Raw genomic sequence first — 23965 nt, 5'->3', positions numbered from 1 at the left:
AGGCCTACCCGGGGGGTTGGTCAGACTTTTGTGTATTTTGGGCAAATAGTAGAATACAGGTATCCTAGGGTGCTCTGTCCTTATATATCTGTATTCATTTTGGTTCAATATCCCCTTTCTTTTAGCTGACATTATCATAATGTCCAAATCTTTTTTATAAGATTCTGTGGGGTCTTTTGTTAAAACCTTATATGTCTCAATATCGCCCAAAATCCTGTTTGACTCTATTTCGTAGTCTTCCTTGTTCAGAATTACAATCCCTCCCCCCTTGTCCGCTGGTTTTATTACGATATTTCTATTTCTCTCAAAATTTGTGATGGTCTCTAATTGTGTTTTGTTTAGATTGTGATGAAATTTCTTAAGCGACGTATTATTCAATTTCTTTATCTCATTGCAGACTATATTTTCGAATGTCTCAATGTGGGGCCCTTTTTGTGCGGTTTCGCGCAATAACGACGATATTGAAAATACAATTCCGGGTCAAAGGTAACCAACAGAAGCGGTTTTTTGGCGCCCTTCTTTGGCGCCCTTTTGGCGGACCACAATTCACAATTGAGAATACATACCCTATTTAAGGCAGGGGACCACTAGAGCCAATATCAGTCTTGAGAAAGATCCAGGAGGATCGAAACGCGTAGACTGCTACTGATATTCACGGCTCAGGTCCCTATTTGGTGAGTTTTATACCTATTCAGCCATTCCTAGCAAAGCATATTGCACTATGTATGTTTATATTTTTTACTTAGGTTAAAGACTTATGGAACATCCTAATTGGATTATAATTGTGCCATCTGAAGAATAATTGGACCACCTTTCTTAGGATACGGATCACAAGGATATTATTTTACAAAGACACTATATAATTAATATTATAAAAGACAAGAACATTCACTATCACATGGACTATTTTTCACTGTACTATTTTTTCACTTGATTGTATTGCCTCACTTGGTAATATTTTTCACATGAATTATATATATTTCTTCATACATTTTTTCACTTGAATCATATTTTTATATATTTTTATGTCAATTATTTTTTGTGTCACGTATTTTTGTGTCACTAATTTTGACCAATTTTACATTTTTTATTCACCCTCACGCCGCGTGTAATTCCCAAAGGTGTACACCTAAAGGTCACAAACTTTTTATTTTTATGCAATTTTAAGTACCCCAGCATTATCACATATAGCACAAATTGTTGTATTAATATCAATTCACCAATTTTAAAGGTATATCAATTCATCTATTTTGAAGGTATTTCAAAAGGTATTTTTTTTTTTTTTTTTTTTTTTTTTAGCACTGTGGATAATCCTGTATAGTACTGTGAATTATCATTATTGTTTTTAACAGTCATTATTGTTTTTAGCTGATGCGATTGGTTTAACTATCTTTTATTTTATTTTTGGAATAAATATGTATACATTTTAAACTTATAAAGTCCATTTCCTAATTTACCCTCAGACCATAGACAGCTAGGACCTCGCAGTTGACCTGTAAAAAAAGACGAATAACTCCTGCACAACAGCTTCTCAGAGACCTACTCCTAGACTTTAACCTTATTGATAGTTGGAGAGCATTTAATAAGGGGGTTAAGGACTACACTTTTTATTCCCCGGTATATAACTCATACTCAAGAATAGACCTAATTCTGGTTAGTCAGATACTCTTACCGCTAATGAAGTCAGCCTCTATAAATAATAGTGCCTGGTCAGATCATGATATGGTGGTGGTGGAATTTGAAGGATTGGTTAATATACATCGAACTAGGTCCTGGTCCTTACACCCGAGCCTACCTCAAGATGATATTTTAGTTCAGAATATCCAAAAACACATCAGTGAGTTTATATCTATAAATGAAGGGACCACTTCCAACCCAAATTTTGTTTGGAGTGCTCTTAAAGCCTCCCTGAGAGGGATGCTAATAGAAGAGGGTAGCAAAATTAGGAAATCACATAATTCCATCATAGCAACACTAAGAAAGGAAATTGAGACAATAAGAGAACAATTAGCTAAAAAGAAGCAAAACAAACTAAGGAAATTACTAAATAGCAAGAATGAGGAATTAAACCAGCTACTAGATAGAGAGGCGGTCCATTCTATTAAAATAGTGGACACCAGGTATTATACTTATGGCAATAAGCCTGACAAGATGCTGGCAAATAAGCTAAAGGAAATCACTAGGGCCTCCACTATTCCTCAAATACAAAGAGCTAATGGCCGAGTTACTAATGACCCACTTCAGATAGCCAATGAATTTGCAACATTTTATTCTCAGCTTTATAATTTACCCAGCACTAAGGCAGGAGCGAATAAGAGGGAGGAATTAGACATTTATTTAGGAAATAGTAGACGGAACACAGTCTCAGAAGAAGAATTGAGCTCTCTAAATGCCCCTATCACAACCCAGGAAGTATTATTGGCCATTAAAGATCTGAAAAGGAATAAAGCCCCGGGCCCAGATGGCTTTCCAGGCTCCTTTTATAAAGATCTCCGGTAGCACCCCTATTGGTGAAAGTGTTTAATAATATTTTGCAGGGAGTGGAGATCCCCCCGGACCTGTTGACTGCGAGGGTGACGGTCATCCCGAAGGCGGGAAAAAATACACAATATTGTTATAATTACCGGCCCATATCACTAATTAATTAAGATCTAAAGCTGTTCACCAAAATTCTAGCAAATCGTCTAGCTATACCCATTAGAAAGTTGATATATACAGATCAAGTTGGCTTCATCTCTCAGAGAGAAGCTCCAGACAATACACGAAAAGTGATTGACCTAATCAATTATGCAACACTAAAGAAAGTGCCTTCTCTGTTTCTAGCTTTGGATGCAGAGAAGGCATTTGACAGGGTCATTTGGGAATATATGTTTGCAGTTATCAGTAAAATGGGAATCAAGGGACCTTTTGCCACTGCTCTAGAAATAATTTATTCCACACCTGACGCCTTTATTAGGCTCTCAGGGTATCAGTCATCACAAATTCAAATCCGAAATGGCACCAGACAGGGGTGTCCCTTGTCTCCCCTGTTGTTTGCTATGTGTATTGAGCCGCTATCAGTGTTAATTAGAGATAACCCAGACATTGCAGGACTTAGAATAGGAGTTACAGAATATAAGATATCACTCTTTGCTGATGACGTCATCCTCGCAGTCACGAAGCCGCTTCTTACTCTCCCAGTAATTTACTCTATAATAAATAAATTTAGCCGGTTATCAGGATACAAAATTAATGAAAGCAAATGTGAAGCCCTTAGTACTTCTCTTCCAAACACAACAAAAAAACTGATAGAAATACATTTCGGATTTAATTGGGTTAAATCATCCCTTAAATATCTTGGAGTTAACCTCACAAATGATGTGAATAAATTATATAAAGAAAACTATGTCCCCATGTTCTCGCAGATTAAAGAACTCCTACTTAAGTGGGCCAAATATAAGCTATCATTATATGGAAGAGTCGTATCGATCAAAATGACTGTACTTCCCAAACCGCTATATTTATTCAGAACCCTCCCAATAACCATCCCAATAGCAGAGCTACATAATCTACAAAGAGAGATCTTAAAATATATTTGGCAGGGTCAGCGAGCAAGAATAAATAAACAAAACCTGATGAGACATAAGAAGAACGGAGGGGTAGGTTTACCAAATCTAGTCTCCTACTACTATGCCGCCAGAATGGCACAGACCACACAGTGGTACAGAATGAACCAGGCACCCCAATGGGTGCAATTAGAAAAAGATATACTAGAGGTAGGAAGGTTAGATACCATTCTCTGGGCCGTGAAGCAGCATAGGACAGGATGTATCAAAGAATATGTCTCGATTAGTCACACGACTTATATCTGGGATAAATTGACCAAGGCTTTCCCCCTAGTTAATGTTAGATCAAGATTGACCCCATTGGTTCCCATCATATCACTCATTAGTACACATATTCAGAAGAAATGGGAGAACAAAAGTTTCTATCGTATAGCGGATGCATTCATTAACAATAAAGTATTGACCTTCTCCCAATACAGAGAATTAGGGACTCCTGAACAGGGAGAATGGTATCACTACCTACAACTCACATCTAGGATAAGAGAAATAATGGGATCAAACACCCCCCCAAATAATACCACACTAGAAACCATATGTCTAGCAAGAGACTATAGGAGGGGATTGATTGCTTTATTATATCCGTCATTTAGCGAAGGAACCTGCAATAAAAAAAGCTCTTTTATGATTAAGTGGGAACAAGACATAAATCAAACCTGGACATTAGAGACTTGGTTAACCAACCTGGACAGAGGCCTGTCTTTTACCCCAAATGCATTATTAAAAGAGAATTATATTAAGGTGGTATTTAAATGGTACATGTACCCCACAAGAATGGCCAACTCTCAGATAGACGGCTCCTATAGGTGTTATAGAGGATGTGGGGAAGAAGGGACTTATTTCCATATGTGGTGGCAATGTAATAAGGTTAAAAAGTTATGGGATCAAACCTCCACATTTTTAAGTACCATTTTCGAGACTGAATTTAACTTGTCTCCAGAACAAGCTTTGCTACACTTCCCTGTTGGAGGCACTGTTAAAAGACATCACAAACTGATAGCAATAATCTGTACCATAGTACGAATCTCAATAGCGAGATTCTGGAGAGTAGACCCCCCCACATTTGACTATGTCAAAAAAAGAATTGACTATCATTATAATATGGCCAGTGCCTCAGCGGCTGTTCTGAACTCCAGAAACCAATTTACCCAACAATGGGAACCCTATATAATGTTCACAGAAAAGTTAAATAGAGCAAGACGACCCTCAACCACCTAGATAGCACTTGAAATTAAGATATTTTGGGATTTTGATTTGAGCTTCAAAAAGTCGGGGCTACTGGAAGGGAAGAAGAGATCATACCCCCTAGAAATCTACTGAGATTAAGAGACTAGAAGTGTATTTACTTGTATTCTAATACCTAAGCACAGACTAAGAGTATTCGGTTGTAGACTGTATTGTTCATGTTTTTCTGTTTTATTGTCATTTTCGTTGACAAAACATATGTCATGTTTTTTACAATTTGTGAAAATTCAATAAAAAGATTTTAACAAAAAAAAAAAAACTTAACACTAACCCCCGAAGATCCACTTACAGTTTTGAAGAGCCGACATCCATCCTCAATGTAGCAGGGAGAAGTCCTCAATGAAGCGGCAAGAAGTTCTCAACGAAGCCGGGAGAAGTCTTCCTCCAAGCCGGGAGAAGTGGTCCTCCAGATGGGCAGAAGTCTTCATCCAGACGGCATCTTCTATCTTCATCCATCCGGCGCGGAGCGGGTCCATCTTCAAGACATCCGGTGCAGAGCATCCTCTTCCAACGAAGTCTTCTTCCAGAATGAATGTCTCTTTAAGTGACGTCATCCAAGATGGCGTCCCTTAGATTCCGATTGGCTGATAGAATTCTATTAGCCAATTGGAATTAAGGTTGAAAAAATCCTTTTGGCTGATGCAATCAGCCAATAGGATTGAACTTCAATCCTATTGGCTGATCCAATCAGCCAATACGATTGAACTTGCATTCTATTGGCTGTTCCAATCAGCCAATAAAATGCGAGCTCTTCTCCAAGCTTGGATGAAGACTTCTCCCTGCTTTGTTGAGGACTTCTTGCCGCTTCGTTGAGGACTTCTCCCGGCTTCGTTGAGGATGGATGTCGGCTCTTCAAAACTGTAAGTGGATCTTCGGGGGTTAGTGTTAGGTTTTTTTAAGGGTTTATTGGGTGGGTTTTATTTTTAGGTTAGGGTTTAGGCTGCAATAGAGCTAAATGCCCTTTTAAGGGCAATGCTCATACAAATGCCCTTTTCAGGGCAATGGGGAGCTTAGCTTTTTTTAGGTAGGGTTTTATTTGGGGGGTTGGTTGTGTGGGTGGTGGGTTTTACTGTTGGGGGGGTTGTTTGTATTTTTTTTCAGGTAAAAGAGCTGATTTCTTTGGGGCAATGCCCCGCAAAAGGCCCTTTTAAGGGCTATTGGTAGTTTAATTTAGGCTAGGGTTTTTTTATTTGTGGGGGCTTTTTTTTATTTTGATAGAGTTAGGGTTAGGGTTATATTAGGTGTAATTAGTTTAAATATCTTATAATTTTTTTTTTTTTGTGTGTAATTTAGTGGGGGGTTTTTAAATTTAGGTAATTTATTTAATTTAGGTAATTGTATTTAATTTAGGTAATTTAATTAATTGTAGTGTAGTGTAGGTGTTAGTGTAAGACAGGTTAGGTTTTATTTTACAGGTAAAATTGTATTTATTTAAGCTAGGTAGTTAGTAAATAGTTAATAACTATTGAGTAACTATTCTACCTAGTTAAAATAAATACAAACTTGCCTGTAAAATAAAAATAAACCCCAAGCTAGATACAATGTAACTATTAGTCATATTGTAGCTAGCTTAGGGTTTATTTTATAGATAAGTATTTAGTTTTAAATAGAAATTATTTAGTTAATGATAGGAATTTTTAGTTAGATTTATTTTAATTATATTTAAGTTAGGGGGTGTTAGGGTTAGACTTAGGTTTAGGGGTTAATATATTTAGAATAGTGGTAGCAACGTTGGGGGCGGCAGAATAGGGGTTAATAAATGTAGGTAGGTGGCGGCAGATTAGGGGTTAATAATAATTAACTAGTGTTCGCGATGCGGGAGTGCGGCGGTTTAGGGGTTAATATGTTTATTATAGTGGCAGCGACGTTGGGGGCGGCAGATTAGTGGTTAATAAGTGTAGGTAGGTTGCGGCGACATTGGGGGAGGGAGATTAGGGGTTAATAAATATAATGTAGGTGTCGGCGATGTTGGGGCAGCAGATTAGGGGTTAATAAGTATAATGTAGGTGGTGGCGATGTCCGGAGCGGCAGATTAGGGGTTAATAAATATAATGTAGGTGTCGGCGATGTCGGGGGTGGCAGATTAGGGGTTAATAAGTGTAAGATTAGGGGCGTTTAGACTCGGGGTTCATGTTAGGGTGTTAGGTGTAAACATAAATTTAGTTTCCCCATAGGAATCAATGGGGCTGCGTTACGGAGCTTTACGCTGCTTTATTGCAGGTGTTAGACTTTTTCTCAGCCGGCTCTCCCCATTGATGTCTATGGGGAAATCATGCACGAGCACGTACAACTAGCTCACCGCTGACTTAAGCAGCGCTGGTATTGGAGTGCGGTATGGAGCACAATTTTGCTCTATGCTCACTTCTTGTCTTTTAACGCTGGGTTTATAAAAACCTGTAATACCAGCGCTGTAGGTAACTGAGTGGTGACAATAACGTGCAAGTTAGCACCGCACCCCTTATAACGCAAAACTCTTAATCTGGCCGTATAATTGTTATGAATCTCTTTCCATAAGGAAACAAACTGATGACACCCTGATATAGTGTGCTGCCATTACTTTATACTTACTCCTTTTGTCTATATTTACCTATAGGTGTCAGCTGTCCTGTATATGAGTAACGTTTTTCTTTTCCCTCAACCCAAGCAGTGCATTCAATACCCATCACTGCAAAAAGAAAATGCTCTAATGTGTCAAAACATTTTCTTATTGCAGGTTTTATTGCCTCCACCCAAAGACACATATGTGCATATCCACCTCACATCTGCCATGTTCACCTCAGGATTGGCAGTGTATTGCCACCCCAAAACTGACATCACTGATTGGCTCATGATCTAAGCTCCAGACTAGTAATATATTAGCACATTAGCGAATGTATTATTGTCCCATTAAAGAGCATATTATTCATCTCGTGACTAGCTTACGATCTTATATATTCAAAATTTTTGCCTCTCATGTTTTGGATTATTATTGTAACTTCCATAAATAGAGGATTTTCATGTAGATAACCTATAACACCAATCAAATTCCTAGATGGTCTAGCCAACACCCCTCTACTCTAAGAAGTGACATTTGACCTTGAGACAATAACTAGGACATCACTTGCAAATCGCCATAATTAATTTAACTTTACTTAAATGTTCTTGCTGAAATTTCCCAACATGGAGAGAAATATCCCGCCAATCCTCAAATAGGAAACCCTCACTCAATTCTCAATACAAGGGAACTGAATCGGGAAGTTCCAGCAAGTGGCGATTTTCATCTATGCTCTTTGCAATAGATCTGGCACGTCACAGGAAATGTGAATGGGGGAACCTGGAGCTGATAACATTTTTTTGTACACATAAAAAACAAACTATGCTGTTTCTAGCATATTTTAACTTGCATTTACTTCTAGTTTTACATGCATATCTCTTTTGCATAAAGATTAAATACGTTCACTGCATATTTTGAGACTCTGTCTCCAGGCTTTAGAATCCGACCTTTGACTTTAAGGTCATACTGAGCTTTGCCTCGTGCACTTGCTTGCCTGCTGATGCCTACGCCATCTTTCCAGCCCAACGGTCAGCAAATTATTTGTGAGTCACCCCCCTCATCCTCTTCAATCAGCCCAAATATCAGGTCAACAGGGAGGCAAGGATAGCGTCCATTCAGTAAATAGAATGGGGAGTACCCAGTGTACTCGTGGCGTGTGCAGTTATATGCATGTATGATCTGGGGAAGGTGATCTTTCTATCTTGCCTTTTCTTTATCAGCCAGGGTCCAGATCATTTGGAGGAGAGTCTGGTTGAATCTCTCAGCTGGGTTACTTTGAGGGTGATAAGGACATGTTCTCGAATAGCGTACTCCAGCAAGATTCCTGAAAAGCTCATTCTCAATTTCCCTGCCTTGGACAGGGACACTTCTTTGTGACATACTCCTCTACTTCCTTTTCCATAAATGGCCAGTAGAATCTTTGTCTCATCAGATGAAGTACCTATTCTGTGCCCACATGCCCCATCTTGTCATGCAAATATGCCAAAGAAAGTTGTTTATACTGAGCTGAGAGAACAAGCTGTTTGTTTCAGACTGTTTGCCTATAGAGACATCCATCCTCTAGAATTAGCTTGCTCCATTCATGCAAGAGTTTCTTGGCAGCTCCAGTCACTTTTTCGACTTTTATCTGGTGCCTTGACATCCTCTTTTATCTTCAATATCTTAGAGATGACTGAATCCTCCCTTTGAGCTTTGGAGAGTTCATTTTTACTTATCCTTGGCAACAATGAATATTGGGATGGTGGGTCAGTTTCCATGGCAGACATAACTGAGCGCTGCAATCCAGGCCACATCTTTCCTTTTGGTGGCATGAGCTCCTCCCCAGACTGCTTGCACCACTTCAGATGACAAGTGCTCAGTGCACTCAGTGGCATACTGATATTTACTTTACCAGGCCGATATTTGACATCATAGCTGTAGTCGGACAATTCTCCCACTCAGCGATGGCCAACCCTATTCAGCTTTGCAGTACTCATGATGTAGGTCAGGGGATTGTTGTCTGTGTAAATGGTAAAATGTGTAGCGTAGAACAGATAGTCTATAAATTTTTCACACACTGCCCATTTAAGTGCAAGAAACACAAGTTTACCACTATGTAGGCAGTAATTTCTTTCGGCTGGGGAGAGTGTCTGGGAGCCATTCACAATGACCCTTAACTTTCCATCCTGATGCAGGTAGAGGATAGCTCCTAGGCCCCTTTCTGATGCATTGGTGTGCAGTGTGAATGGTAAATTGAAGTCTGGGTAGGCTGGAACTGGTGGTTTTGTCAATATGTCGATCAATGCTTCAAGCATTTTCTGGTGCTCTCTTGTCCACTCCACAGGGGTTTGGGAGGGCATTTGTGGGCCCTTGGTCTTTCTTCGACTGGACTGAACTGGTGCCATCCCAGGCTTTTCCTGGAGAATCTCATAGATAGGCATGGCTACACATGAAAAATATTAAATAAATGAGCGATAGTAACTTAGGAAGCCAAGAAGACTCCATACCTCTCCAATAGTCTGTGGAATATGATCTTTTAGTTACAGAACTGCTTCATGATCTTTGGGATCAATCTGCACATCTTCAGCAGACACAAAACAACCCAAATATCTGACTTCACTACGGAAGAGCTCACATTTTTCAGGTCAAAGTTTGATCCTATGATGTTGGAGGGCTTGAAGAAACCTTGTGAATTACTTCCACATATTCCTCAAAAGACTTGGCATAACATAGCACGTCATCAAGGTATGGTATGCAACATTCGTCCCTGAGGGAATTCAGCACTTCCTCCATGCTGCACTGGAAAGCTGCAGGTGCATTTGACAGGCCAAATGGAATTCGTACCCATTCAAAAAGCCCCCAGGGGGTTATGAAAGCTGTCATGTGCCTGAAATCTTCGGCTTTGAAGCCCTGATGATAAGCTTTTCTTTTGACAAGAATACTGAACCATGCATAACCCATCAGTGTTTCAAACAAGTCTTGGATTCTTGGCAGAGGGTGCCTACCTGATACAGTCTTTTTATTGAAGAGAAGATAATCTATACACAGGCGGATCTAACCATCCTTCTTTTGGACGCAGATTACTGGTGCAGAATAAACAATACCAGATGGTGCATCAAACTTGGATAACGATAGAGCATAGCTATCAAAAATAGATACATGTATAACCTTTGCTTACATCTCAGTACAAACTTTAGTTGTATGAAATGTTGAAATAAAGCGAGTAAAAAGAAGGAACCTGACTATTCATATATCCCATTCATGAATTAACACTAACTCCTTATTTTCAAATTAACAAACACAATAAAAACAAAACTTCAAACCTAAGCTAATCATTTGCAGGAGCTGTATAATAAGATCTTAGCGAAGATGTATGTCTCATCAGAAACCTAACTTTCACTCCAGCATGCAAATTAAATGAGTTAAAATCTAGTACAGAACAATAGGTCTTAAAGCTAACATGAGAAACTAATTATACATTAACTATGACCATAGTTAGGGAGCTGAAGAATAAATTGTAACTACATACCTATGTAGCGGCTGGGTAATATTAATACTTAATCGAGCAATGCATCACTTTGTATAAAGAATCAAGGGAAATGTGCACATAATACCTGCTTATGAATAAGTAAGACAACTTGTCCCATTAGGCTGACCAAAAGGGTTCTTTATATTTGCAAAATTATACTATTGATGTGTCTGCAGGATAATAGCGATGAATTAAAAACCTTAATCATTTGCAAGGGGTTATTCAAGTGTGTTAGGTGCATTATAACAGAACAAAATAGTAGCCAACAGGGCAAAAATTGAAATCAAACTCAAAACATAAACATGATCTGGTTAGACAGTCCAGCAAAGTTCTTGCCTTCATAAACAGGAAGAAAAATAAGCAAGGGGTCTAGACAAATTGCTGAAGATGACTCCTCAAAGAAAATAACAGCTTGCCCAGTATCCCAAAAACTCAAAAACACTTGATAACGTGACAAGTCCCTAAGCAAAAGTCATATCATAATATTGGGTGCAACTTGGTGCAGGATGAAAAAGTCATCCAATTCCAACAGGAGTTGGGAGTAAATAAAAGTACCTCAGAGGTTTATAATGTGTCTCGGAAGGATGGTGAATAAAGACATTGTAGACTTCTCGGCCCAGGTTTTGATCTCCATAACTATACTGCACCTGTGATCCAAAATAAATTCGGTATGCAGAAGAAATAGTGTCAGTCGCATATCGACTAATGATATCTTTTTCCTGTATTTGTGTCACATGATATATTCCTGTCCCCTTGACAGTCAATTCAGCAGAAGCATGTGGTTATGGCCCCTGTAGACAACAGTGTCCCTCAACAGCAGTGGATCCGGAATCAGCTAAGTTTTAAGGCTTTTGATATATTCTGTTTCTCTAGCCAAAGAGGCCACCGTTTCTCTTCTCTCAGCTCTGTGGTTTGCATTCCCTGGGCTGCATCACTGATCTTATGAACTGAGGTTAATCCATTGGCCAGTGTAGGCAAAACAGCAGGTTGGTGGCGCCATTCTGAGGTTAGATGCATGGGTCTTACAGTGCAAGCCTCTTTCATTGGTTGGCCTAGTTTTGCGGCTTTCTTTACCACCTCGCAGAGGTCTGAACAAGTACACATCAGCTCATCCAGCAAGGGCATAAATACTGCAGTTAGTTCTTTTATAATGAGGTCAGCTTAAATCAACAATTCCAACTGCTAGCTGGAGCAAACATTGCAAAAAGAGAAAAAGACAGAAAAACAAATGGCTGATTCAGAAATCTGGCCAACCAGGCAGTTTTTACAATATTCAACGACTTCTCAGAGGCCAAGTGGTGTGATGTCTTGATCTTATGAAGTTCCCAAACAATAAAGGAAGATCTTACATAGAGCGTCACAAGTATGTGGCCATCTTGGATCACCACCTTCCGGAAGTCGGCAGTTAGAAACAGGTTTAAATAATTTATTAGCTCACAAACTGAAATGCTGGTTGTGATGCCAGGACTTGCTGCAAATAGGGCTATTTCAAGGGCTGTTAAGTTTGGGGGTACTCAATTTTTATCCAAGATTGTTGGACGCACTGAACGCCTCTTTTTAGGTGCTAATAGGCTGGGAGCATCATCGCTAGAAGCATCACTTAGGGGCTCTTAGAGTATCACTACCCGATACAGCAAAGCCGTCACTCTCTGATTCACGTGCAAGAATGGCGTAAGCCTCTTCTGCAGAATAGTAATTTTTTTTAAAGAATTTTTTTACTCCTACCCAATGCTAACTCATTCAACCAACCCAACAATTCCCACTTCCACCTATAATTCCCACTTCCACCACCCAATTCCCACTTCCACCCAACAAAATGAACCCTACACACCACCCAAAAAAATAAATCAGTACTGATAACAGAAAAGAAAACTGCAATCACATCTTAAAGTCACAGTATACATCAATTTTCATATAACTGCATGTAATAGACATTACTATAAAGAATAATATGCACAGATACTGATCTAAAAATCCAGTATAAAACCTTTTAAAAACTTACTTATAGGCTCCAAGTTTAGCACTGCTGATGAAGTTAGGCTGGAACGCCCATTGAAAAGGGCTGGGAAACCAGGAAGAACAGAAACTTCCCCCTCCCTGCATATGAAAAGGTAGATACATTAAACAGGAGTCTGTAAACGCATACATCTGATACTTTGGGGCTTGGTTAGGAGTCTGAAAATCAACACAATGTTATTAAAAAATAATCAAAAACTATAAATTGTTACAAAAATACTATCAGATAGGCTATATAAATCAATCATCTACAAAACTTTTAGAAAAATCTAGTGTCCCTTTAACAGCACTAAAAGAGTTTTTACTCCTACCTAACACTAACTACCTCAACCCACCTATCAATTCCCACTTCCACCCCCGAATTCCCACTTCTACCCAACAAAATGAACCCTAAACATGTACCAAAAAATAAAACTACTGATCAGAGTATAGAAAGCTGTGATCAGATCTAAACAGCACAGAGAGGGTTTATTTATTTTTATTAATACACAAACAGAAAAAAAAAATTATATTAGGTTGATCAGACAAAACGCTCGGACCAGAATTTTTTTAAAAAAAAGCTGAATCAACAAGACGTGCACGCCAGTCACCAGGAGCTCCTGCCTGTAAATACCTTTTAAAAGCTAAAAAAAGGGTTTAGATAAACCTGAAATATACCGTCTGTAGATATATCATGACAGTCTGGTCTGATGCTACTCTGAAGAGAATATGGGATTTGTAGTGTGAGGGAAAACACAAGGCAGCTGAGTGTGGACACCATCACCAAAGAGGCTGATACTAACTGCTTGAGGACTTAAAAACCTTGATGACTAGGCTGCAGGTCTCACCTCAGGACACTTGCAATAGTTACCAATACAACTATGGCGAAACAGTACTATAGGTCTATTCAGAAACTTCTGTAGGCGCATCTCACTCATATAGAGAAAGAGATTGTTGAAACACGACAGCACTGTATTTGTGTGCTCCCTATGAGAAAAGCAACAGACCCACAGAACACCAACCAGCAGATCTCAACCCTAAGTTAGATGATGAAGTGTAGAGGACAGCGCCAAATGTAAATCGTACTTGCTCAACTTCTATGTGGAACGATTGTCCAATGTTATCGTTCTTAGTAAAGGAGAAGAAATATGTTTGAAGGAGCGCCTCACAGGGGGCTACAGTACGTTAAAGAGTTTAGATGGGTAATACCAACGTTTATGTGAAGGGATGAATTTATGTGATGTTGCTATCACCCAGTTATACTTATTGTCAGATTTATATGACAAAAAATGAAATAAAATTAAATTTATATTACACAGTGTTGTAGTATCCTGTGTATGACTGGTTATTTAATCAATGCCAGTGATTTTTTGTGACGTGATAGTGAGTAGTAGATCACAATGATATATGCAAAAGTATGCTATCAAAGAGCCGTTTGGTGCAGTAAGTATAATTTTAATGAATGCACTCGAAATTCCGTGCATATATGATCTACCAAATAGCAGTGAATTATAGACATGTGCATGGCGAAAAAATTCGGTTCAGTTCGGTTCGGATCGATTCAGAATTTTTCGAAGTTCGGATCGATTCGAATTCGGAAAATTTTGAATCTATTCGTTTCGGATTCATTCGGATTCGAAGAAATTCGTCTGGATTCGGTTCGGAAATTCGGAATTTCGGTAAGTGTTAGGTGGGATTAGACTAGTATTATGTACTGCATATTAGGTGTAACCCATAGCAGAGTGATATAACCTAATATACTGTACAATACTAGTGTAATTCATGGCCATCCGAATTTACCAAATAAATCCAAAGTAATTCGGATTTATTCGCGAAATTCGGCAGTATTTTAATTCGGAAATTCGGTTCAATCCGAATCGCCGAATTTTCCGAATTTTCCGAATTTCAGAATCGAACCGAACCGAATTGCACATGAATTATATAAGTATGCGGACGCAGTGGTGTGTCACAAAATGTTATACGCTGTTAGTATATTTGATCTTTATATATTATACAAAAAGAGTACATAGAAAACAAAGATACAAGTTGGGTTAACAAGATACAGTAAAAACAGAGAAAGGCTGTATATCTATACAGCTCAAAATATATTAATTCAACATATACGTTGATACAAATTCTGTTTCAATAAATTTATGAAGGATATATGTTGAATTGCTTTAAATGAGACAGACATATTTAAAATATTGGTTAAAAATGAGTATTAGTATAAATATTAGTGTATCGTCTAGTTAAAAAAGGTTACACAATCTCTGTATAAAAACACCCAATTTTAAAAACAATGTATTCACCTTCAGACTTGTTATTAATGTCTCAAAAATTTGTAGCTAATATCACAAAAGGAAATAAAGCGTCTGGGCCTAGTGCGTGAAAAAAAAGGAAATAGTCTCAGTCTAGGGCTAGATGTTAAATAGTATCTGTCTAGCAGTAAATAATAAATAAGACTGTGATTGTACAATCGGTATTTCAGAATAGGTACGGTTGTTACTAAATAGAGTATGTCTATATTGTGTGCAAGACAGATACTGTAGTGATTTGGAAAAAGAGGTGTCAAAAATAGGTTTGGGGGACCTAATAGTAATGCTAGAAATATTTAGACAGCTGATAAAGCTAGTAGTAATACTTGGATATTTCAAACAAGTGAAGTGCGTCTGTGTTGTGTGTAAGACTGATAACGCAACGATTATGAAGAAAAATGTCAAAGATAGAAAAGAACTAATAGTAATGCTAGAAGTGATCTAACAGCTGGTAGAGATAATGCTAATGTTTGGGTAAATCAAGCAGATATTGACAATATCTCCCTAAAAGGAAATAAATGTAGAGGGAAAAACGGTGAATCTATGTTATAGAATATATCCTAATTTATACACATTTAACAGAGGAAGCGGATTGGCCAATCCATATGTGAATTATATTAAATTAAATTAAAGAATACAAGATTACCATATTACAATAGTGAATCAATTGTGAATCAATTTAGGTAATATACAAAAGTGGTGAACAGTAGAAATAACACAATGATCCTGGGGAAAAATATAAATATACTGTATATATAATCTCCAATAAAAGTTCAAATATAGAGGCCTTCTTATTATCAATCCGTCAACTGTGCTGCATTCACCGGCACCAATACGCTCGCATAACATCACCTAACATCGCGGCCGCAGACCTTAATACGCTCTCCATATTTAACAAAAAAGCTGTCAAAAAGCCGCACACCAAGTACGGGGTGATGAGCAGCTATACTAAAATGTTTAACCCCTAACCAACCGCTCCCGGACCCCGCCGCAACTAAATTAAGTTATTAACCCCTATCCTGCTGCTCCCGGAGCCCACCACAACTCTAATAAAGTTATTAACCCCTATTCTGCCGCTCCCTGACACCGCTGCAACTAACTAACGGCTAGATTTAGAGTTTTGTCGGTACCCCGCGTAGCTAACGCTGTTTTTTTTTCCCCGCACCTTTTAAATACCGCTGGTATTTAGAGTTCACAGAAAGGCTGCGTTAGGCTCCAAAAAGGGAGCGTAGAGGCATATTTACCGCCACTGCAACTCTCAATACCAGCGGTGCTTACGGATGCGGCCAGCTTAAAAAATGTGCTCGTGCACGATTCCCCCATAGGAAACAATGGGGCAGTTTGAGCTGAAAAAAAAACCTAACACCTGCAAAAAAGCAGCGTTTAGCTCCTAAAGCAGCCCCATTGTTTCCTATGGGTAAACACTTCTTATGTCTGCACCTAACACCCTAACATGTACCCCGAGTCTAAACACCCCTAACCTTACACTTATTAACCCCTAATCTGCCGTCCCCGCTATCGCTGACCCCTGCATATTTTTTTAACCCCTAATCTGCTGCTCCGTACACCGCCGCAACCTACGTTATCCCTATGTACCCCTAATCTGCTGCCCCTAACACCGCCGACCCCTATATTATATTTATTAACCCCTAATCTGCCCCCCCAACTTTGCCGCTACCTACCTACAATTATTAACCCCTAATCTGCCGACCGGACCTCACCTCTACTATAATAAAGTTATTAACCCCTAAAGCTAAGTCTAACCCTAACACCCCCCTAAGTTAAATATAATTTAAATCTAACCAAATAAAATAAATCCTATTAAATATATTATTCCTATTTAAAGCTAAATACTTACCTGTAAAATAAACCCTAACATAGCTGCAATATAACGAATAATTATATTGTAGCTATTTTAGGGTTTATATTTATTTTACAGGCAACTTTGTATTTATTTTAACCAGGTACAATAGCTATTAAATAGTTAATAACTATTTAATAGCTACCTAGTTAAAATAATTACCAAATTACCTGTAAAATAAATCCTAACCTAAGTTACAATTAAACCTAACACTACACTATCAATAAATTAATTAAATAAATTACCTTCAATTATCTACAATTAAACCTAACACTACACACTCATTAAATTAATTAAATAAATTACCTACAAATACCTAAAAATAAATACAATTAAATAAACTAAAGTACAAAAAATTAAAAAAAGCTAAGTTACAAAAAATATAAAAATAATTTACAAACATAATAAAAATATTACAACAATTTTAAACTAATTACACCTACTCTAAGCCCCCTAATAAAATAACAAAGCCCCCAAAATAAAAAAATTCCCTACCCTATTCTAAAATTAAAATTGAAAAGCTCTTTTACCTTACCAGCCCTTAAAAGGGCCTTTTGCGGGGCATACCCCAAAGAAATCAGCTCTTTTGCCTGTAAAAAAAAAAACACAATACCACCCCCCAACATTACAACCCACCACCCACATACCCCTAATCTAACCCAAACCCCCCTTAAATAAACCTAACACTAAGCCCCTGAAGATCTTCCTACCTTGTCTTCACCACGCCGGGTATCACTGATCGGTCCTCCAGAGGGTCCCGAAGTCTTCATCCTATCCGGCAAGAAGAAGTCCAGAAGAGGCTCCAAAGTCTTCATCCTATCCGGGCAGAAGAGGAGATCCGGACCGGCAAACATCTTCATCCAAGCGGCTCCATCTTCAAGACGTCCGTCGCGGATCCATCCTCTTCTTCTGACGTCCTAGCACAGAATGAAGGCTCCTTTAAGGGACGTCATCCAAGATGGCGTCCCTCGAATTCCGATTGGCTGATAGGATTCTATCAGCCAATCGGAATTAAGGTAGGAAAAATCTGATTGGCTGATGGAATCAGCCAATCAGATTCAAGTTCAATCCGATTGGCTGATCCAATCAGCCAATCAGATTGAGCTCGCATTCTATTGGCTGATCAGAACAGGCGCTTGGATGAAGATGTTTGCCGGTCTGGATTTCCTCTTCTGCCCCGATAGGATGAAGACTTTGGAGCCTCTTCTGGACTTCTTCTTGCCGGATAGGATGAAGATTTCGGGACCCTCTGGAGGACCGATCGGTGATACTCGGCGTGGTGAAGACAAGGTAGGAAGATCTTCAGGGGCTTAGTGTAAGGTTTATTTAAGGGGGGTTTGGGTTAGATTAGGGGTATGTGGGTGGTGGGTTGTAATGTTGGGGGGTGGTATTGTGGTTTTTTTTACAGGTAAAAGAGCTGATTTCTTTGGGGCATGCCCCGCAAAAGGCCCTTTTAAGGGCTGGTAAGGTAAAAGAGCTTTTCAATTTTAATTTTAGAATAGGGTAAGGAATTTTTTATTTTGGGGGGCTTTGTTATTTTATTAGGGGGCTTAGAGTAGGTGTAATTAGTTTAAAATTGTTGTAATATTTTTATTATGTTTGTAAATTATTTTTTTATTTTTTGTAACAGCTTTATTTATTTTGTGTACTTTAGTTAGTTTATTTAATTGTATTTATTTGTAGGTATTTGTAGGTAATTAATTTATTGATAGTGTAGTGTTAGGTTCATTTGTAGATAATTGTAAGTCATTTATTTAATTAATTTATTAATAGTATAGTGTTAGGTTTAATTGTAACTTAGGTTAGGATTTATGTTACAGGTAATTTGGTAATTATTTTAACTAGGTAGCTATTAAATAGTTATTAACTATTTAATAGCTATTGTACCTGGTTAAAATAAATACAAAGTTGCCTGTAAAATAAATATAAACCCTTAAATAGCTACAATATAATTATTCGTTATATTGTAGCTATATTAGGGTTTATTTTACAGGTAAGTATTTAGCTTTAAATAGGAATAATTTATTTAATAAGATTTATTTTATTTCGTTAGATTTAAATTATATTTAACTTAGGGGGGTGTTAGGGTTAGGGTTAGACTTAGCTTTAGGGGTTAATAAATTTAATAGAGTAGCGGTGAGGTCCGGTCGGCAGATTTGGGGTTAATACTTGAAGTTAGGTGTCGGTGATGTTAGGGAGGGCAGATTAGGGGTTAATACTATTTATTATAGGGTTATTGAGGCGGGAGTGAGGCGGATTAGGGGTTAATAACTTTATTATAGTAGCGGTGAGGTCCGGTCGGCAGATTAGGGGTTAATAATTGTAGGTAGGTAGCGGCAACGTTGGGGGGGCAGATTAGGGATTAATAAATATAATATAGGGGTCGGCGGTGTTAGGGGCAGCAGATTTGGGGTACATAGGGATAACGTAGGTTGCGGCGGTGTGCGTTCGGCAGATTAGGGGTTAAAACATTTTATTAGAGTGGCGGCGGTGTGGGGGGGCCTCGGTTTAAGGGTACATAGGTAGTTTATGGGTGTTAGTGTACTTTAGAGCACAGTAGTTAAGAGCTTTATGAACCGGGGTTAGCCCAGAAAGCTCTTAACTCTTTGCCTTTTTGCTGCGGCTGGAGTTTTGTCGTTAGATTTCTAACGCTCACTTCAGCCAAGACTCTAAATACCAGCGTTAGAAAGATCCCATTGAAAAGATAGGATTGAAAAGATAGGATACGCAAATGGCGTAGGGGGATCTGCGGTATGGAAAAGTTGCGGCTGCAAAGTGAGCGTTAGACCCTTTCCTGACTGACTCTAAATACCAGCGGTAGCCCAAAACCAGCGTTAGGAGCCTCTAACGCTGGTTTTGACAGCTAACGCCAAACTCTAAATCTAGCCGTAAATGTATTAACCCCTATCCCTTTGCTTCCGAGCCCACTGCAACTAAATAAATGTATTAACCCCTAAACCCCCACATCACTTCCACTTACTAAACCTATTAACCCTGAAACCGCCAGCCCCCCACATCATCATAAACTAAATTAACCTATTAACCCCTAAACCTAACAACCCGCTAACTTTATATTAAAATTACATCATCCCTATCTTATAATAAATTTAAACTTACCTTTAATTAAATTAAACTATATTAAACTACTAATTAACCTACCCTAACTATTATACTAAAATTACATTAAACTATATTAAACTATTAATTAACCTACCCTAACTATTATACTAACATTACATTAAACTATATTAAACTATTAATTAATCTACCCTAACTGTTATACTAAAATTACATTAAACTACAAATAAATTAACTAAATTACATATTCAAAAACCTAACCCTACTCAAATAATTTAAATCTACTATTAAAAATTTCAAAAACTAACAACTAACTAGATTACGAGTTTTGCGGTATCAGTGAAAAAGCAGCGTTAAAGCTCATAACGCTTTTTTTTCACTAAAGCTGGTATTAGGAGTCTTGCAGGTTTAGGGGCACCGCACACTTTTTTTTGCCTAAACGCAAATTAACTTACGCAATTTGCGTAAAGTCTTTTTTCAATGGGACTTCCACTGCGTCGATATTACAAGTCTGTCTGGGAGCACAAAAAGTGAGCGGCACACCCTAAAACTTCAAGATCAATATCGCAAACTGAAAGTCAGTAGTTATGAGTTTTGCTCTACAAAGCTGTAGCAATAAAACTCATAACTAAAGTGCTAAAAAGTACACTAACACCCATAAACTACCTATTAACCCCTAAACCGAGACCCTCTTGCATCGCAAACACTAAAATTAATTTATTAACCCCTAATCTGCCGCTCCGGACATCGCCGCCACTAGAATAAACATATTAACCCCTAAACCGCCACACTCCCGCCTCGCAAACATTAATTAAATATTATTAACCCCTAATATGCTGTCCCTAACATCGCCGCAACCTACATTACAGTTATTAACCCCTAATCTGCCGCCCCCAACATCGTCGCCACTATACTAAAGTTATTAACCCCTAAACCTAAGTCTAACCCTAACTCTAACACCCCCTAACTTAAATATAATTAAAATAAATCTAAATAAAACCTACTCTCATTACTTAAATAATTCCTATATAAAACTAAATACTTACCTATAAAATAAACCCTAAGCTAGCTACAATATAACTAATAGTTACATTGTAGCTACCTTAGGGTTTATTTTTATTTTACAGGCAAGTTTGTATTTATTTTAACTAGATAGAATAGTTACTAAATAGTTATTAACTATTTACTAACTACCTAGCTAAAATAAATACAAATTTACCTGTAAAATAAAACCTAACCTGTCTTACACTAACACCTAACCTTACACTACAATTAACCCCTTAAGGACCAATGCCATTTTTCAATTTCTTTCCCTTAAGGACCAGGGCTATTTTTACATTTCTGCGGTGTTTGTGTTTAGCTGTAATTTTCCTCTTACTCATTTACTGTACCCACACATATTATATCCCGTTTTTCTCGCCACTAAATGGACTTTCTAAAAATACCATTATTTTTATCATATCTTATAATTTACTATTAAAAATATTATAAAATATGAGGAAAAAATGGAAAAAAACACACTTTTTCTAAATTTGACCCCCAAAATCTGTTACACATCTACAACCACCAAAAACAACCATACTAAATAGTTTCTAAAATTTGTCCTGAGTTTAGAAATACCCAATGTTAACACGTTCTTTGCTTTATTTGCAAGTTATAGGGCAATAAATACAAGTAGCACTTTGCTATTTCAAAACCACTTTTTTTCAAAATGAGCGCTAGTTATATTGGAACCCTGATATCTGTCAGGAATACCTAAATATCCCTTGACATGTATATATATTTTTTTTTAGAAGACATCCCAAAGTATTGATCTAGGCCCATTTTGGTATATTTCATGCCACCATTTCACCGCCAAATGCGATCAAATAAAAATCTTTTTTAAATTTTTCACAAATTGTTTCACAAACTTTAGGTTTCTCACAGAAATTATTTACAAACAACTTGTGCAATTATGGCATAAATGTTTGTAAATGCTTCTCTGGCATCCCCTTTGTTCAGAAATAGCAGACTTATATGGCTTTGGCGTTGCTTTTTGGTAATTAGAAGGCTGCTAAATGCCACTGCGCACCACACGTGTTTAATGCCCAGCAGTGAAGGGGTTAATTAGGGAGCATGTAGGGAGCTTGTAGAGTTAATTTTAGCTTTAGTGTAGTGTAGTAGACAACCCAAAGTATTGATCTAGGCCCATTTTGATATATTTAATGCCACCATTTCACCGCCAAATGGGATCAAATAAAAAAAAAACATATTTTTTTCGCAATTTTAGGTTTCTCACTGAAATTATTTACAAACAGCTTGTGCAATTATGGCACAAATGGTTGTAAATGCTTCTCTGGTATCCCCTTTGTTCAGAAATAGCAGACATATATGGCTTTGGCTTTGCTTTCTGGTAATTAGAATGCTGCTAAATGCTGCTGCACATCACACGTGTATTATGTCTAGCAGTGAAGGGGTTAATTAGGGATCTTGTAGGGAGCTTGCGCGCCCCCCAGCAATCCCGCCCACAATCCCGCCCACCGGTAAGCAATCGATCGCCGCCCACCCGCCTCCCACGTCCCGCATCACTACAATAACCGGAAAGCGGCTGTAAGTGATCAGGATCGCTTCAAGCCGCTTTCAACCCCAACGTCGTACAGGGTACGTCGCTGGTCTTTAAAGACCAGTTTGTGCAAGACGTACCCTGTACGACGTGTGTCGTTAAGGGGTTAAATAAATTACCTAAATTAAATAAAATTAATTAAATTACAAAAAAAAAAAAAACACTAAACTACACAAAATAAACAAAGACATTATCAGATATTTAAACTAATTACACCTAATCTAATAGCCCTATCAAAATAAAAAAAAGTCTTCATCCAAGCCAGCAGAAGTGGTCCTCCAGACGGGCAGAAGTCTTCATCCAGACGGTATCTTCTATCTTCATCCATCCCGCGCAGAGCGGGTCCATTTTCAAGACATCCGACGAGGAGCATCCACTTCTTACGACGGCTCTTCTGGAATGAAGGTTCCTTTAAGTGACGTCATCCAAGATGGCGTCCCTTGAATTCCGATTGACTGATAGAATTCTATCAGCCAATCGGAATTAAAGGTGAAAAAATCATATTGGCTGATGCAATCAGCCAATAGGATTGAGCTTCAATCCTATTGGCTGATCCAATCAGCCAATAGGATTGAGCTCGCATTCTATTGGCTGTTCCAATCAGCCAATAGAATGCAAGCTCAAACCTATTGGCTGATTGGATCAGCCAATAGGATTGAAGCTCAATCCTATTGGCTGATTGCATCAGCCTATAGGAATTTTTCACCTTTAATTCCGATTGGCTGATAGAATTCTATCAGCCAATCGAAAATTCAAGGGACACCATATTGGATGCCGTCATTTAAAGGGAAGCTTCATTGTTCCAGAAGACATCGTGAGAAGAGGATGCTCCGTGCCGGATGTCTTGAAGATGGAGGTGCTCCACACCGGATGGATGAAGATATAAGATGCAGTCTGGATGAAGACTTCTTCCAGCTTGGATAAAGACTTCAGCCTGCTTGGATGAAGACTTCTGCCGGCTTCGCTGAGGACTTCTTGCCGCTTCGTTGAGGATGGATGTCGGGTCTTCAAAAACTGTAAGTGGATCTTCGGGGGTTAGTATTAGGGTTTTTTAAGGGTTTATTGGGTGGGTTTTAATTTTAGAGTAGGGACTTTGTGCGGAAAAAGAGCTAAATGCCCTTTTAAGGGCAATGCCCATCCAAATACCTTTTTCAGGGCAATGGGGAGCTTAGGTTTTTTAGATAGAATTTTAATTTGGGGGGGTTGGTTGTGTGGGTGGTGGGTTT

The sequence above is a fragment of the Bombina bombina genome, chromosome 11, assembly GCF_027579735.1.
Source record: "Bombina bombina isolate aBomBom1 chromosome 11, aBomBom1.pri, whole genome shotgun sequence".
Lineage (NCBI taxonomy): Eukaryota > Metazoa > Chordata > Amphibia > Anura > Bombinatoridae > Bombina > Bombina bombina.
Note: the sequence above shows the minus strand (reverse complement) of the source record.